This window comes from Pan paniscus, chromosome 6 (assembly GCF_029289425.2).
Source record: "Pan paniscus chromosome 6, NHGRI_mPanPan1-v2.0_pri, whole genome shotgun sequence".
In the NCBI taxonomy this organism is placed as follows: Eukaryota; Metazoa; Chordata; class Mammalia; order Primates; family Hominidae; genus Pan; species Pan paniscus.
In genome coordinates, this window is record NC_073255.2 from 80,523,443 (window position 1) to 80,540,965 (window position 17,523).

A 17,523-nucleotide genomic window follows, 5' to 3' on the forward strand; every position below is an offset into this window, starting at 1 on the left:
GGAGCACACTGGGCCTCTCAACAGGAGTAGCAGCTTGGAGGAAGCAGACAGAGAAGAGAGGAGACACACAGCCCGGCCCTGAGAATGCCCAGGGTTTGTGGGACATCGTGGTGATGCTCATGGGAGTCTAGTCCAGCCCAGGCAGGAGTCCTCAAAAGGCCAACATTCTCCCTCCGCAGAAGAGGAAACTGAGTCTGGAGTTAGCCAGAAGGACCCATTGAAGGGGTCAGGTCAGATGGGCCTCTGTTCCTCACCTCTGTTGTGGCCTTCATGTGCCAGGGTTCCCATACTGGACTCGGCCCCAGCAGATGGACAAAAAGCTGCTGACCACGCCAGCTGTTGAACCCATTCACTTTTGCTGTGTGGCCACCAGCAATCCAACACTCTCCATTTCCTGGCTGGAGAACCACAAGGAAGTCCATGAAGTGCATCACATCAGGGCATCAAGGTCAGCCTGGTGGTGGAGGCATGACCTTTGGACCTGGGCGAGTGTGAGTGTGGGGTCCAGGGTGGAGGACTCTGCAGGGCAGGGCCTGTGATCCAGTCCTCTCACCTGAGGATCCACCCACAGTAGTGGCACCAGCTGTGGAGCCTGGTCATGGAGAGCCTAGTGGAGAATAAGCTCCCCATTGTGTTAGCTCATTCTGACACTGCTATAAAGAACTACCTGAGACTACGTAATTTACGAAGAAAAGAGGTTTAATTGACTCACGGTTCTGCAGGCTATACAGGAAGCATGGCTGGGGAGGCTCAGGAAACTTACAATCGTGGAGGAAGGTGAAGAGGAAGCCGACCTATCCTACATGGATGGAGCAGGAGGAAGAGAGAGTAAAGAGGGAAGTGCCACACACTTTTAAACAACCGGATCTCATGAGAACTCACTATCACAAGAACAGCAAGGGGGAAGTGAAGTTCACACCCATGATTCAATCACTGCCCATCAGGCTCCTTCTCCAACACGTGGGGATCACGATTTGACATGAGATTTGGATGCAGACACAGAGCAAAACAGTATCAGGCAGCATCCTTCAGGCATATGGCCTGGATGTGCTGGGCGAGGGCTGCAGGCAGAGTCAGGCAGTGAGGAATCTGTCCAGCTATTGTGTGCCCTTACACATTGCTGTCCTCACTGGCCCATCCTACATACATGGCTGCTGCTCAACCAGATGGTGGTGCTGGGCAGTGAGGTGGAGCTCCACTGTGCGGTGTGAAGTGGCTTAGCATGGGGAGGTGAACAGCAGGAAGGTGGGCACCGACGGCATGCCGTACCTCAGCATGCTCAAGGTGGATGTCGCTGCTGGATGGATGCAAGGGGTGGGCAGGCTTGTTACCAACGGAAGAGATCCGAGTTACTGGGGGGCGAGTTTGTGTGGGTCTCCAGCAACTTCAATTTTTGCCTCCCCAGAAGAAAGAATTCGACTGAAGGAGCAGAAAAAGAGACCAAGGCAAGTTTCAAAGCAGGAATGGAAGTTTATTTAAAAGGCTTTAGAGCAGGAAAGAACGCTTGGAAGAGATCCAAGTGGGTGCCTGAAGGTTAAAAAGAGGGAAAAAAAAGGGGGTCTTTAACTTTGATCCCGGGACTTTATAGACTCACCTCTTTCCCCTAGGGTGGGCTTTCTGCAGATGTGATGCCCTCCTTACCCTTGGGAATTGAGTACATGCAGTATGTATGTATGTAAGTTTAGGAACTTAAACGCATGCCCATCTGAGGCTTTCTTTTCTCCGGTGGAGTGTACCCAGAAGACCATACTTTGCCTTTTTTGTCTGTCAGTGTGCATGCCCAGGAAGTTGCTTTTCCCTGGGGCCTGCCATTAATGAACACTTAAATGTTAACAGGTGTGGACCATTGGGAACTGGCCTCTCCCTGGCTTTCGCTGCCAATTTATCACTTTTAGTGAGGCAATGCCATAATTGCCAAACCATCACCTAACATTTTTAGTGGGTGAGGTAGGGGAGAGCCCTCTCCTGCCCCTATCATGTCTATCTATCTACCTATAACAGGCTGGGTTGTGGGGGCTCCACTTTACTGAAATCTACCACCATTATAGAAGTTTTAAAGGAGCCAGTGAAAGACAAATTTATGATACCAGCCAGGAGACAAAATCCTCTGTAGTGAGCAGTTCTGGATATGAACTTACTGCTGGTTCATAGCACCTTCTATAAACCACGGTCTGAAATTAGATGCATTTCCTCCCAAAGTGAGAATATATGTGCCAGTAAATAACAATGGGAAGCATTTCTGTGACTTTTGTTCCTCATAATCCTTTCAAAGACATTTCTTTCTCCCTCTGCAACTTTGTACTCTCTGAATTCACTCACTGAGTAAAGAATTCCTTGAGTAAAGAATCCCACACATAATCTTCTCTTTTGTGTGTGTGTGTGTGTGTGTGTGTGTGTGTGTGTGTGTGTGTGTGTGTGACAGAGTTTCACTCTTGTTGCCCAGGCTGGAGTGCAATGGTGCAATCTCGGCTCACTGCAACCTCCACCTCCTGAGTTCAGATGATTCTCCTGCCTCAGCCTTCTGAGTAGCTAAGATTACAGGCACATGCCACCACGCCCAGCTAATTTTTTTATTTTTAGTAGAGATGGGGTTTTGCCATGTTAACCGGGCTGGTCTTGAACTCCTGACCTCAGGTGATCCACCTGCCAACGGCCTCCCAAAGTGCTGGGGTTAGCCACCGTGGCGTTAGCCACCGTGCCTAGCCAAACTTGTCTTAACGTTACTGGAAAAGGGTCTGAATCCATATCCGAAAAGAGGGTTCTTGCACCTCCCATAAGAAATAATTCAGAATGAGTTCATACAGTAAAGTGAAAGCAATTTTATTAGAGATGTAAAGAAACAAAAGAATGACTACTCCATAGACAGAGCGGTGAGATTGGCTGCTCGATTGACTATACTTATAGTTGTTTCTTGATTATATGCTAAACAAAGGGTAGATTATTCATGAGTTTTTCAGGAAAGGGGCAGAAATTTTCCAGAACTGAGGGTTCTTCCCCATTTTAGAGGCTACAGGGTAACTTCCAGATCTTGCCATGGCATCTGTAAGCTGTCATGGCACTGGTGGTAGAGTCTTTTTGCATGCAAATGCATTATACTGGCATATAATGAGCAGTGAGAATGAGCATCACCATCTTGGTTTTGGTGGGTTCTGGCTGGCATTTTTTTAAACCACATCCTGTTTTATCAGCAGAGTCTTCGTGACCTATATCTTATGCTGGCCTTCTATCTCATCCTGATAGAAGGTTAGAATGCCTAACCTCCTGGGAATGCAGCCCAGTAGGTCTCAGCCTTATCTCACCCAGCTGCTATTTAACATGGAGTCGCTCTGATTTTGAAGCAGAATCTCTCTCTGACACCTTCACAGGTGGGAACTGGAGTGCACGGGTGCTGGCAGGGGCAAACTCCACTCACTCAGCCCACTGTGCTCCACCACTTGTGGGAGGGGGAGCATGCAGGTGACTGGGTGCAGGAGCTGAGACATTTTTGGACCCTGGCAGGAGCAAACTCTGTACTGGCCCCATGGCAGCATCTGGGGGATGCTCATGACTTCTGAAACCCCAGAAGGACTCTTACAGTGCCCTTTTAGCTTTGCTGTCCATGGATAGCTTAAGTGTTAACAGCTCAGTGGAGGGACAGTGTGATAGCCTTTTGCACCCATACTCATGGCACCTGAGTTCTTGTCTGGCATCCAGGAGGAATGAGGTTGCAAGAACAAATTGAAGATGGTAAATGTGAGATATTTTATTGCCAATCAAAGTGACTCTCAGCAGGAAGGGGAGCAGAAAAGGATATTGAGCAAGATTATCTTCCCCTGAAGTCTGGTCATCCCTGGCCAGACTTTTCTCTGAAATTATTCCATCATGCTTTCTCTGTGAAGTCAAGCTCCTTCTCTCTAATGTCCAATCATAGTCTCCAATGTCCAGCTGCTTCTCCTCTCTCTGCTGGCTGAGCCTGGGGTTTCTGTGGGCACAAGAAGCAGGGTGGGGTGGGACATGGGTGGTTTTGGAAAAGGCAACATTCAAGCGGGAAAACAGAGATGTAAATTTTCACTTTGAGCAGTGCTATCAGGCTTTTTGGCATGAGGGTGGGGCCCTTACCAGGGATCTGCCCTCCCCAAATTTCTCTGCCTCCTGTCCCTATCGTTTGAATGCCTCTGACATTAAGATCCACTACAACATTATGGGAAAAGTCTATTGGAATTATAGTCAATGAGAAATGGAAGAATTAGGATGGGCTATTCTGAAAGGCATAGCATTAGTTACATTTGCGTTTACAAGTTTTTTATTAACCTATATTTACTACTTATGAATATATATCATGTCTTATTCTGTCTAGTTTAAACATATACACTAGATAATAAAAGTGGTCCCCACTGTGAAAGAAAAATAAACCTCTGGACCCCCAAATCACTAAGCCAATGGAAAAGTCAAGCTGGAAACTATGTCAGGCAAACCTGCCTCCTATTTCTAAATAAGATAGCTACAAATATAAAAAGCTACATATTTTCCTCACAATTTGCCCATAAAGAAATTCCTTGTCAACAAAGGGCAGACAGAACTCAAAGTCATCCCTCTGAGGCTCATCTGAGACAAATGCATATCTGATTTCTTCCTCTGCCCTATTGTTTATGTAAAAATGCAGATTCACTGAGGCAGACTAAATTTTGTATTCAGTGAAGGGCTTATCAAGGACTCAAAATAATGTAATCTTTTGTCTCTTATCTACTTATGACCTGGAAGCCCCCAAATCCAGTTGTCCCACCTTACCAGATCGAACCAATGTACCTCTTACACATATTGATTAATGTCTCATGTCTTCCTAAAATATATGAAAGCAAGCTCTACATCGACCACCTTGTGCACATGTCATCAGGACCTTCTGAGGCTGTGTCACAGGCATGTCTTTAACCCTGGCAAAAAAAACTTTTTAAATTGATTGAGACCTGTCTTAGATACCCTTTAGTTCACACAGCCAAGGCCCTGCTAGCTGGCCACTACCACACCCAGCTGATGCATCGCCATTGCATGGGCTCTGGTTTCTTGATAACAATTGTTTTATTTGGGTAGCAGATGGGCAGATGTGTACCTGAGATTGCAGCACTGTGCTTTTAGGTGACATGGGATGTTCCAAGCACCAACTTCCAGCCAGTCTATCTTGTGATTGTTTAAAATTCTTTAGTGTAGTGTGAAAATGGGAATAAACAGCTCCTGAATGCTAACAATGGCTGTTAGCACATTTTAGGGTGCTCTAAGGTAGCCATGGAGAAGTTCTGGGTCCTTCTGTGGCTCTTCTCTCAGCAGCTGGTGGAATGGTTTTCTTGGGTCTTGTGATCCAGGTTGTATGTATGTAAGGGGAGTTGAGGGCAGGGTGGGGAAAAGAGAAGAGATCCAGATTCCTAGAGGGCACATCCAGGCATTCATTATTCTCCTGGCTTGGTGAGTTTCTTATTTAAATATTTTTCTTGTTAATGGTTCATGTGTCCTGAACAAGGAGGTGAGAGAAGAAAAATATCTCAGAACAGTCTCAGGTCTGTGAGGGCTGCAAAATTTATCAAGCACACAGAAATGAAAGTATGGGACTTCAGTCTCACCCCACACCTGTGCCCAGGGACAATTGCTTAAAAAAGTTTCATTTTGGACTAGCTGTCTCACCCATTATTTCTCTTTCTGGGAATTTGTAAAACAAAGAAAAACATGTAGCCAATCAATAGCTTATGAATTCAATGTAAATTATTGGTAAACAACTTAGAAACTGCCTTGTTGTTTTTTTCAAAAATACCCACTTTTAACGGTTGTTAATTGAAATGTATATTCAGGTCAACTTAAATCTATTCTCCTTGTGGCCACCCTCAATATTTTACTTTGAAGACATTATTTTCAAATTAGATTCTGACCTTTTTGATTATTTTAGGCTCCCTGGGGCCTGGCCTGGAACACCCTCCTAGGTGTAAGTAGCCCAGCCGTCACCCACCTTCTTAGCAGAGGAGATGAATCAACAGCAGGTCAAAGACACATGCAGCGAGTAGCTCTCTGGGACCTGAGTGCTAATTACAACGAGAGTCACACAGGTATTCCTGAATGCTTGGACAGCCTGACCTTTCCTGAACCAACTCCTACACCAGCTTTTTCAAGCACACCTTGACCTCTTGTTGGTCAGTCCTCTGGGGTAAAAACTGATCTTCAGGGTTGTCTCCAACAGGAGAGAAACATCAGGTTATTAAAACCTCAGGAATGGCTGGTCATGGTGGCTCACGCCTGTAATCCCAGCACTTTGGGAGGCCAAGGCGGGTGGATCACCTGAGGTTGGGAGTTCGAGACCAGCCTGACCAACATGGAGAAACCCAGTCTCTACTAAAAATACAAAAATTAGTTGGGCGTGGTGGTGGGCACCTGTAATTCCAGCTACTCAGGAGGCTGAGGCAGGGAAAAGTGCTTGAGCCCAGGAGGGGGAGTTTGCAGTTAGCCAAGATCACACCACTGCACTCCAGCCTGGGCGACAGAGTAAGACTCCATCTGAAGAAAAAAAAAATACAAAAATTAGGCGGATGTGGTGGCACATGCTTGTAATCCCAACTACTCAGGAAGCTGAGTCATGAGAATCTCTTGAACCCTGGAGGCAGAGGCTGCATTGAGCTGAGATACCACCACTGCACTCCACCCTGGGTGACAGAATGAGACTCTGTCTAAAAAAAACTTATATTAAAGAAAAATCAACTCAAGATGAAGACTTAAATCTAATATGTGAAACTATACAAATTTTAGAATATAGACAAAACTCTTCTAGACATTGGCTTAGGCAAAGAGTTTATGACCAAGTTCCCAAAACCAAATGCAACAAAAACAAAGATAAATAAATGTGACTTAATTAAACTAAAAAGCACAGCAAAAGAAATAATCTGAAGATTAAACAGACAACCCACAGAGAGGGAAAAAAATATTCACGAACTATCCATCCAACAAAGGACTAATATCCAGAATCTGCAAGAAACTCAAACAAATCAGCAAGAAAAAAACAAATAATCACATTAAAAAGTGGGCTAAGTACATAAATAGACAATTCTCAAAAGAAGACATACAAATGGCCAAAAAATGTATGAAAAAATGCTCAACATTACTAATTATCAGGGAAATACAAATCAAAACAATGTGGGCCGGGCGTGGTGGCTCACGCCTGTAATCCCAGCACTTTGGGAAGCCCAGGTGGGTGGATCACGAGGTCAGGAGATGGAGACCATCCTAGCTCACACGGTGAAACCCCATCTCTACTAAAAGTACCAAAGAATAGCCGAGTGTGGTGGCAGGCGCCTGTAGTCCCAGCTACTCGGGAGGCTAAGGCAGGAGAATCGCTTGAACCTGGGAGGCGGAGGTAGCAGTGAGCTGAGATTGCACTGCTGCACTCTAGACTCGGGTACAGAGCAAGACTCTGTCTCAAAAAACAAAACAAACAAATAACAAAAAACAAAAAACAAAAATCAGAAAAAACACACAATGTGATACCACCTTACTCCTGAAAGAATGGCTATGATTAAAAAATCAGGCTGGGTGTAGTGGCTAACGCCTGTAATCGCAGCACTTTGGGAGGCCGAGGCAGGCAGATCATCTGAGGCCAGGAGTTTGAGACTAGCCTGGCCAGCATGGTGAAATCCCATCTCTACTAAAAATGCAAAAATTAGCCAGGCGACGTGGCGTGCACCTGTAGTCCCAGCTACTTGGGAGGCTGAGGCAGGAGAATTGCTTGAACCTGGGAGGAAGAGGTTGCAGTGAGCTGAGATCTTGCCACTGGACTCCAGCCTGGGTGACAGAGTGACACTCCTTCTCAATATATATAAATATAAATAATATGTATAATATAAATATAATATAAATATTTATTATAATTATGTAATCTACATTATATAATAAATATATATTATACATAATATATATGTATAATAAATACATATTATACACAATAAATATATAATATATATTATATATTATACATAATAAATAATATATTATATATAATAAATACATATTATACATAATAAATATATAATATATATTATATATTATACATAATAAATATATAATATATATTATATATAATATATATTACATCATATACCATATAATATATATCATATATCATATATATATCATATAATATATCATATATCATATATATCATATATCACATATATATCATATATATTACATATATCATATATCATAATCATATATATCATATATCATATGTGATATATCATATATTATATATAATATATTTAATATATCATATAATATATCATATATGATATATCATATATGATATATAATGTATAATATATATCACATAATATATCATATATCATATATGATATATATCATGATATAATAAATATATATTATATAATATATATTACATATTAAATATATATTAAATATATATTATATAATAAATATATATTATATGATATATGATATATAATAAATATATATAACATATAATATATATAATATATAATATACAATATATAACATATATAATACATAATATATATTATATATACATAACATATATATTATATATTACATATGTTACATAAATATATTATATATTATATATTATATAAATATACATTATATATACTTATTATATATAATATAATACATAATATAATATGTATTATGTATCATATATATTATATAATATATATTTATATAATAAATATATAATATATAACATATGTAATATATATTATTTATATAACAAATATGTAATATATAATATATAACATATATAATATATATTTATATAATATGTAATATATAATATAGTTATATGATACATAATATATAATATATAATATATAAACAATATATATCATATATAATATAATATACATTATATATATTATATAATATATAATGTATATTTATATAATGTATAATATACATTATATAATATATAATGTATGTTATATATTTATATAATATATAATGTATATTTATATAATATATAATGTATATTTATATAATTGTATAACATAATATATAATGTATAATTATATAAATATATATATTTATATAATTATATAATATAAATATATAATATAAAGATATATAATATATAATATATAATATATTATATTTATATAATATGAAATATATATTATATATAAATATTTAATATATAAATATATATTTATATATTATATAAATATGTAATATATAAAAATTACATATTTATATAATATATAAATATGTAGTATATATAATATATAAATATATAATTTATGTAATATATAAATATATAATTTATATTATATATTTATATAATATATAATATACATTTATATAATATATAACTATATAAATATACATTTATGTAATAAATATATAAATATATATTTATATAATACATAAATATAATATATATAATATAGTTATATAATATACAAATATATATAATATATAGTTATATAATATACAAATATTATATATAATATAGTTATATAATATACAAATATAATATATGATATATAGTTACATAATATACAAATATATGATATATAGTTAGGTAATATACAAATATATGATATATAGTTATATAATATATAAATACATGATATATAGTTATACATAAATATGATATAGTTATATAATATATAAATATATGATATTTATATAGTATATAAATATATGATATATAGTATATAAATATATGATATTTATATAGTATATAAATATATGATATATAGTATATAAATATAATATATATGATATATATTTATATAGCATATAAATATAATATATATGATATATATTTATATAGCATATAAATATAATATATATGATATATATTTATATAGTATATAAATATAATATATGATATATATTTATATATTAATATATATGTTTATATATTAATATATGATATATATTTATATATTAATATATGTATTTATATATTATATAAATATATATATTTGTTATATAAATATAATATATAATATGGATTTATATGTTATATAAATATAATATATAATATTTATATGTTATATAAATATAATATACATGTATTTATGTTATATAACTATAATATATATGTATTCATATAATATATAAATATAATATATAATATATAATATGTATTTATATAATATATAAATATAACATATAATATGTATTTATATAATATATAAATATAATATATAAATATAATATATATTTATATAATATTTATATATATATTATATATATTTATATATAATTGAACAAAAGTTGGTATAGATGTGATGAAAGGGAACACTTTTCCACTGCTGATGTGAATGTTAACTGGTGCAATAAATATGGAGAACAATATGGCGATTCCTTAAAGAACTAAAAGTTGAACTACCATTTGATCCAGCAATCTCAGTACTGGGTATCTACACAGAGGAAAATAAGTCATTATATGAAAAAGACACTTGCACACGCATGTTTATAACGGCGCAATTTGCAATAGTAAAAATATGGAAACAGCCTAAATGCCCATCAACCGAGTGGATAAAGAAAATAGGGTATATGTATATATACTATGGAATACTACCCAGCCATGAAAAGGAAGAAAATGATGGCACTCACAGCAATCTAGATAAAGTTGGAGATCATTATGCTAAGTGAAGTAACTCAGGAATGGAAAACCAAGCGTTGTATGTTCTCACTTTTTAGTGGGGGCTAAACTAGAGGATGTAAAGGCATAAGAATTATGTAACATAATGGACTCTGGAAACTTGGGGAAAGGGCGGGGGCTGGTGAGGGATAAAAGACTACACATTGGGTACAGCATACACTGCTGGGGAGATGATGCACCAAAATCTCACAAATCACCACAAAAGAACTTATTCATGTAACCGAACACCACCTCTATTGAAATAATAATGATAAAAACAAAAAACACAAACAACTCCGTAAGTTTAAGTTTATATGTTTTGGCCTTTTTTTTTTTTTTTTTTTCCCCAGAAAGGATCTCCCTCTGTCACCCAGGATGGAGTGTAGTAGCTTGATCATGGCTTGCTGCAGCCTCAGCCTTCCGGGCTCAGGCAATTGTCCTTCCTCAGCCTCCTGAATAGTTGGTATTACAGGTGCAGGCCACCATGCCCACATAATTTTTGTATTATGTGTAGACATATGGTTTTGCCATGTTGCTCAGGCTGGTCTCATATTCCTGGATTTAAACAGTCTTTATGTCTTGGCTTTTTAAAGTGCTAGGATTGCAAGCATGAGCTACCATGCATGACTAGAATCTTATTTTTACATGATATAGAAAAGTTAAATATATTTAGATCTGTTAGTTAACAGAAAATTTGAGAAAATATTTTTATTAAAATAGAAAATGGTTTTTATCTAAAAATAATGATACAAAACAGTTCAAAATTACTTCCTGGAAATTTCACTAAAAATTTGGTTGCTCAGAGTTAATGTAATTAATATGTATATTTAAAACTACTAGATTTAAGGAATAACAATTTGGTATAGAGAGTGTATAAACAAAAACAAAGCATGCTTTCATGAAGAAAGTTAGAAACATTTTGTCTAGTTTGAAATTACTTAAAGGTTGTCTCAAATTGAAAAAATAAGATGAATGTAGATTAAAACATTAGAAGTTAAAAATATTATAAAATACAGAAATCTAGAGTGGACAAAAATAATATATTTGATGGATTTATTTTTAAAGTTTCACCAAAATTAACTTTAGTATTGATAATATACTAATACAAAAGTAAAAGCTGATTTTCTTTTGAACAAAATTTTATGTATTATTATTAATATGACACAGTAATGTATTTTTGTTTACCTTTTGAATAAATTTTAAAAGAGAGGTAGAATTTTTCTCATACTGCCTTTTTTCAGATTTTTGATTGAAAAACTTAATCTCCTGCATCAAACAGTAAAATGTTTTGTTTTTAAAAATCTTTTAATTATCACTTTGGCTAAATGAATGACTATTATTTTACGGTGACCTGTGATCCTATTTTGGTCAAGTATTTTAACCCTCTGACATATTTGACAGTCTTTCTAAAATCAAATTTCAGCTTAAAAATTGTCTTTTTTTGGCCGGGCATGGTGGCTGACACCTGTAATCCCAGCACTTTGGAAGGCCGAGATGGGTGGATCTCCTGAGGTCAGGAGTTTGAGACCAGCCTGGGCAACATGGTAAAACCCCATCTCTACTAAAAATACAAAAAATTAGCTGGTCATGGTGACAAACACCTGTAATCCCAGCTACTCAGGAGGCTAGGGCAGGAGAATTACTTGAACCTAGGAGGCAGAGGTTGTAGTGACCCAAGATCACGCCACTGCACTCCAGCCTCGGCAACAAGAGTGAAACTGTTTAAAAAAGACTTTTTTTTTTTTTTTTTTTTGACAAAGTCTTGCTCTGTTGCCTAGGCCGGAGTGCAGTGGCCTGATCTCAGCTCACTGCAGCCTCCACCTCCTGGGTTCAAGAGATTCTCCTGCCTCAGCCTCCCAAGTAGTTGGGATTACAGACGTGTGCCACCATGACCAGCTAATTTTTGTACTTTTAGTAGAGATGGGGTTTCACCATGTTGGCCAGGCCAGTCTCGAACTTCTGACCTCGAGTGATCCGCTGGCCTCGGCCTCCCCAAGTACTGGGATTACAGGCATGAGCCACGATGCCCAACCTTAAAATTATTGGTTTTTGACCCCTAACTTTTAGATGCTACAGAGAGCCAATGCAACATCCAAAAGAGTGATAAACAGGATTATTTGATATGTTAAATTGCATGGGAAGCACGGTCAAATTAAAAATGATGTTTGGGTCAGGCGCGGTGGCTCACACCTGTAATCCTAGCACTTTGGGAGGCTGAGGCAGGTGGATCACAAGGTCAGGAGTTCGTGACCAGCCTGGCCAACATGATGAAACCCCGTCTCTATCAAAGATACAAAAAATTACCTGGACATGGTGGCACACGTCTGTAATCCCAGCTACTTGGGAGGCTGAGCCAGGAGAATCACTTGAACCCAGGAGGTGGAGGTTGCAGTGAGCCGAGAGCATGCCATTGCACTCCAGCCTGGGCGATAGGGTGAGACTCGATCTCAAAAAAAAAAAAAATGATGTTTGACCTCCTTCAACTTATATTTTAATGAATATGTTATTAATATTTATTCCAAAATTTTATAGAATTTCTAAAAATCTAATATATATCTCTTTATATGCTATTAGTCATAATTATGTTTATTATGAACAAATATAGGCAACAGATATAATCAATTTTTTATTTGTTTTTTCATAACCATTTAAGTAATTTTCACAGTTAATGGTTTAATTCTTATTTAGTTTCTAAAAACCTCAAAAGCACACAAAATCCTAGAGTATTGTGTCTTTAGGAGGTTCATGAAAAGATGGAAAGTGACCAGACAAGTTGAGTCCTGTTTCTGATAATTTTAGGATCATATTGTTTGAACTGGGTAAGGATCATGAGCATTCCCATGAAAAGACGGATTCATAAAACTGTGAGCCCAGGCAAGACAAAAATTAATTGAATATCAGAAAAATATTCTGCCACATTATTACGCTAAATCAGCAAGTACTGAAATTTTTTAGATGTGCTCTTTAAATAAACTCTGTGGTCCAAGTAAAATTACCTATGAGAACCACTCAGTTATCAGTGCTATGCACATAAATTGGAGAAAAAGTCCTGGTGTGTAAGACGACATAATTTTTTTTTTTTGGTCTTTTTTTTTTTTTTTGACACAGAGTCTCACTTTGTCACCAGGCTGGAGTGCAGTGGCATGATCTCAGGTCACTGCAACCCCCGCCTCCCAGGTTCAAGCGATTCTCCTGCCTCAGCCTCCCTAGTAGCTGGGACTACAGGCATGCGCTACCATGTCCAGCTAATTTTTGTGTTTAGTGTTCAGGAGAATCACTTGAACCCGGGAGGCAGAGGTTTGCAGTGAGCCAAGATCGTGCCACTGCACTCCAGCCTGGGCAACAGAGTGAGACTCCATCTCAAAAAAAAAAAAAAAAAAAAGAAAAGAAAAAAGAAACAGACTTCTTGGTTGAAATGAGTAGACCACTTATTTAGCTAATTATTTGATCTATTTAATTTTAGTTGGTTTGTTCATGGGGACCCTGGTTAAAAAGCATACTTCAAACTCTTGGTGTTATCCTCCTGATAGTCAAAATAGTAGTCTCCCTACTGCACTGTATTCTCTCAAAAGTTATAAATGTTTGCATGCAGTCATCTCTAGAATGTCAAATGGTCTCTCTTTAATGGGAATGATGAAAACTCAAAGATATATGCGACCATGAGGACACCATAACCTATAAATGACATGATAAGAACAAAAACCCAAAATAATGGAAACTGAGAGAGGCACTAAGGCCCTAAGTTTTGGTCACACTCTGACGTATGTGAAAACTTAACCAAAACGGGGGAATTTTTAAAAGAAATTATTGGAGGCTATTATTCTGGACTGAGCTTACGCACCAGGCCCAAACAGACAAAACCAAACCAAACCAAAATGGAGTCACTCATGCTAAATATGACATACTCAAACTAAAAATTTAAGAAAATAGGTAGATGCTAACAGGCCAGGTTTTGTTTTTATTCTGTAAGCAGCAAATTTTAACATAAAGAGGTCCCCTCTACTGTAATTCTTTAAAAAATTAATATCCTCAAGTTCTCATTTCCACTTTACAAAACTCACAGTTCTGCTATTTCACAGTGAGATTTGAGACTAAATAAGTATATCTTTGACGATGGCAGTATATAATGTATAAAGTTTTGGTCTGTCTCTCAAACTTGAGAAGATAACCAAAAGCGAGAAATTGTTAAATTAGTTATAGCCTGAAGCTGTCCCCTTTCATTTAATTTTGGTCAATAGGTTTTTTTTTCTTTTTGTACATAGTAAACTGAAACCGAACTGTAACGCATTCCTGTACTAACCACTGTGATTTTCCCACTAAAAGGATATCAAATCTTCAAACCATGTTTAAATAAGGCGAATTCCAAGCTGTAACCAATCTGGCTGTTTCTGTACCTCGCTTTCATTTTCTGTGTGTCACTTTGCTTTTTCTGTTCATCAATATTTTCTTACCATGTGGCTGTGCTGGAGTTTCTCTGAGCCTACTCTGGCTCCACAGGCTGCCTGATTTGCAAATCATTCTTTGTTCAATTAAACTCTGTAACATTTAATTTCTCTAGAGTTTTTTTTTTAATTTTCAATTTTTTTCTATGATAAAAAATAAGTCATGTGTGGTTTTGGCTTTGATTTTCTCAACTCATCCTTCAGCTACTTTTTCCAAATTATTCTATGTCCTTTTCAAATGCTCCTGCAATTTCTTTCTTTTTCTGCTGCTGCTTCTTTTTTTTTTTTTTTTTTGAGACAGGGTCTGACTCTATAACTCAGGCTACAGTGCAGTTGTGTAACCAATCATGGATTACTGCAGCCTTGACCTTCTAGGCTCAAGTAATCCTCCTACCTCTGCTATCTGAGGAGCTGGAACTACAGGCATGCCTCATCATGCCTGGCTAATTTTTTAAAAAAAATTTTTATGGAGACAGGATCTTACTATGTTGCCCAGGCTGCACTTGAGCTCCTGAGTGCAAGTGATTCTCCCATCTCAGACTGCCAAAGTGCTAGGATTACAGGTGTGAGCCGCCATGTGTTTCTGCAATTCCTTAAGATTATTTATTTATTTATTTTCACCCAGGCTGGAGTGCAGTGGCGTGATCTCTGCTCACTGCAACCTCTGCCTCCCAGGTTCAAGAGATTTTCCTGCTTCAGCCTCCCAACTAGCTGGGACTACAGATACCCACCACCAAGCCTGGCTAATTTTTTTGGTATTTTCAGTAGAGACAGGGTTTCACCATGTTGGTTAGGCTGGGTCTCGAATTCCTGACCTCGTGATCTGCCTGCCTCGGCCTCCCAAAGTGCTGGGATTACAAGTGTGAACCACCATGCCCAGCCATTTTAAGATTATTCTAATAATAAACAGTACTATATGGGCACAAATCTAAAAGAAATCTGACTTCTATTTTAGAAATGTCACTCTCCAGGATTTCAAGGGTCACACGGAGTTGATCCTGAGTCCCAGCCCAGCCACTTAGTAGCTGTGGGTCTTTGGACAATTTATTGACGTGGAAGAGTTCTATAAACTACATACGCAAAAAAAGGCAGAATGATGCTTATTGCAAAAATGGTAGCAATTTTTTATCCCTCCTGTATCCATGCCCATTGCCAGGTGCTTTTACAGCTGTTCCCATTGAGATCCAGAATCTGTTTTCCAATCCCTGGATCTGGCTGGCCTTATTTGCTCAGGGCAGTGGAAACCCGTGAACATGACAGTGTGCTAGTTTGAGGCGTAGGCTCAAAAGGTATTGAATCCTTCTGTTTTTCTTTCAGAATGCTGCCATCTCTATGAAAAAAAGCCCATGTAAGCCAGACAAGATACCATGGGGAGGAGAAGCAAGTTGCCTCCGTTGACAGCCCCAGAAGCAGAAGCTCATTCCCAGAAGCACAGCTGCTTAGTCAACAAGCAGCTGATAATACATGTCTGAAAGAGCTCAGTTGAGACCAGAAGAATGGTCCCACTGAGCCCAGCCTAAATGCCTGACCATCTCAATTATGATGCTAGTAAGTTTTGGATGGTTTGTTACACTGTAACAGCTAACTAATACATGCACCCAGTGCAGATAAGATGCCAGGCTTCAATGACAGCCTGATTACTAGTTACCTTCTAATAGTGGGCACCCTAAAAGTACTAATTTTTTCCCCCTGATTTAAAGTTGAATATCTTGTAAGATAATGTTGAGAAATGCAGAAATACATGTGGACATGTATACATGTGATTGGTGATTATACTCACACAGCACCACATACAACAGGAGAAAACAGAAAACCACAGCCTGACCATTAGGGCCGAGGCCAAATAGCAACATGAGTTTGCCTTTTTCTACTTTCTCTGTTTCTAAACATTGGAGGTCTACACTGCGTACAGATCTAAAGACATAGAGTTTGCTTATCCTGTGACCTCATCATTCTTTGTTCATGTCTAATCTCTTGAAGAAAGGTGAGCAACTGGTGGCCAGCAGTGCTTGTAACCTCAGTACCTGAGGTAATTTTATTCCTGCTGTCCTCTGCTCTTTTTATGGCTACTATCTGTTTCATCCTTGGAACTGAAGAGAGATGTTGGTAGGGAGAGGCTCTTGCCTCACCTTTGGCAGAAAAGGGATGTTCAGGCCCTTCACCTCCTGGGGGAGTGTAGAGGGGTTGCCAGGAAGCCCACTTGAAGTCTGAATTTAAAGTGAAAGTCCAGCCAGGCCAGGCGCGGTGGCTCACGCCTGTAATCCCAGCACTTTGAGAGGCTGAAATGGGTGGATCACCTGAGGCCAGGAGTTCATGACCAGCCTGGCCAACATGGTGGAACTCCATCTCTACTTAAAATATAAAAATTAGCTGGGCAGGGTTGTGGGCACCTGTAATCCCAGCTACTCAGGAGGCTGAGGTGGGAGAATTGCTTGAACCCGGGAG

The 17,523-nt window shown here is 37.5% G+C and overlaps 1 protein-coding gene across 1 annotated transcript in view; it reads right to left on the minus strand.

The window, feature by feature from the left end:
* Positions 1-3,722: 3,722 nt before the first annotated feature.
* The window catches only part of LOC103783255 (integrator complex subunit 4-like protein 2), a 93,434-nt gene continuing 79,633 nt past the window's right edge, over positions 3,723-17,523 (minus strand). Inside the window, 1 exon segment of the mRNA XM_055114990.2 lies at positions 3,723-3,961. The gene's annotated coding sequence lies outside the window, so the exon portion shown is untranslated.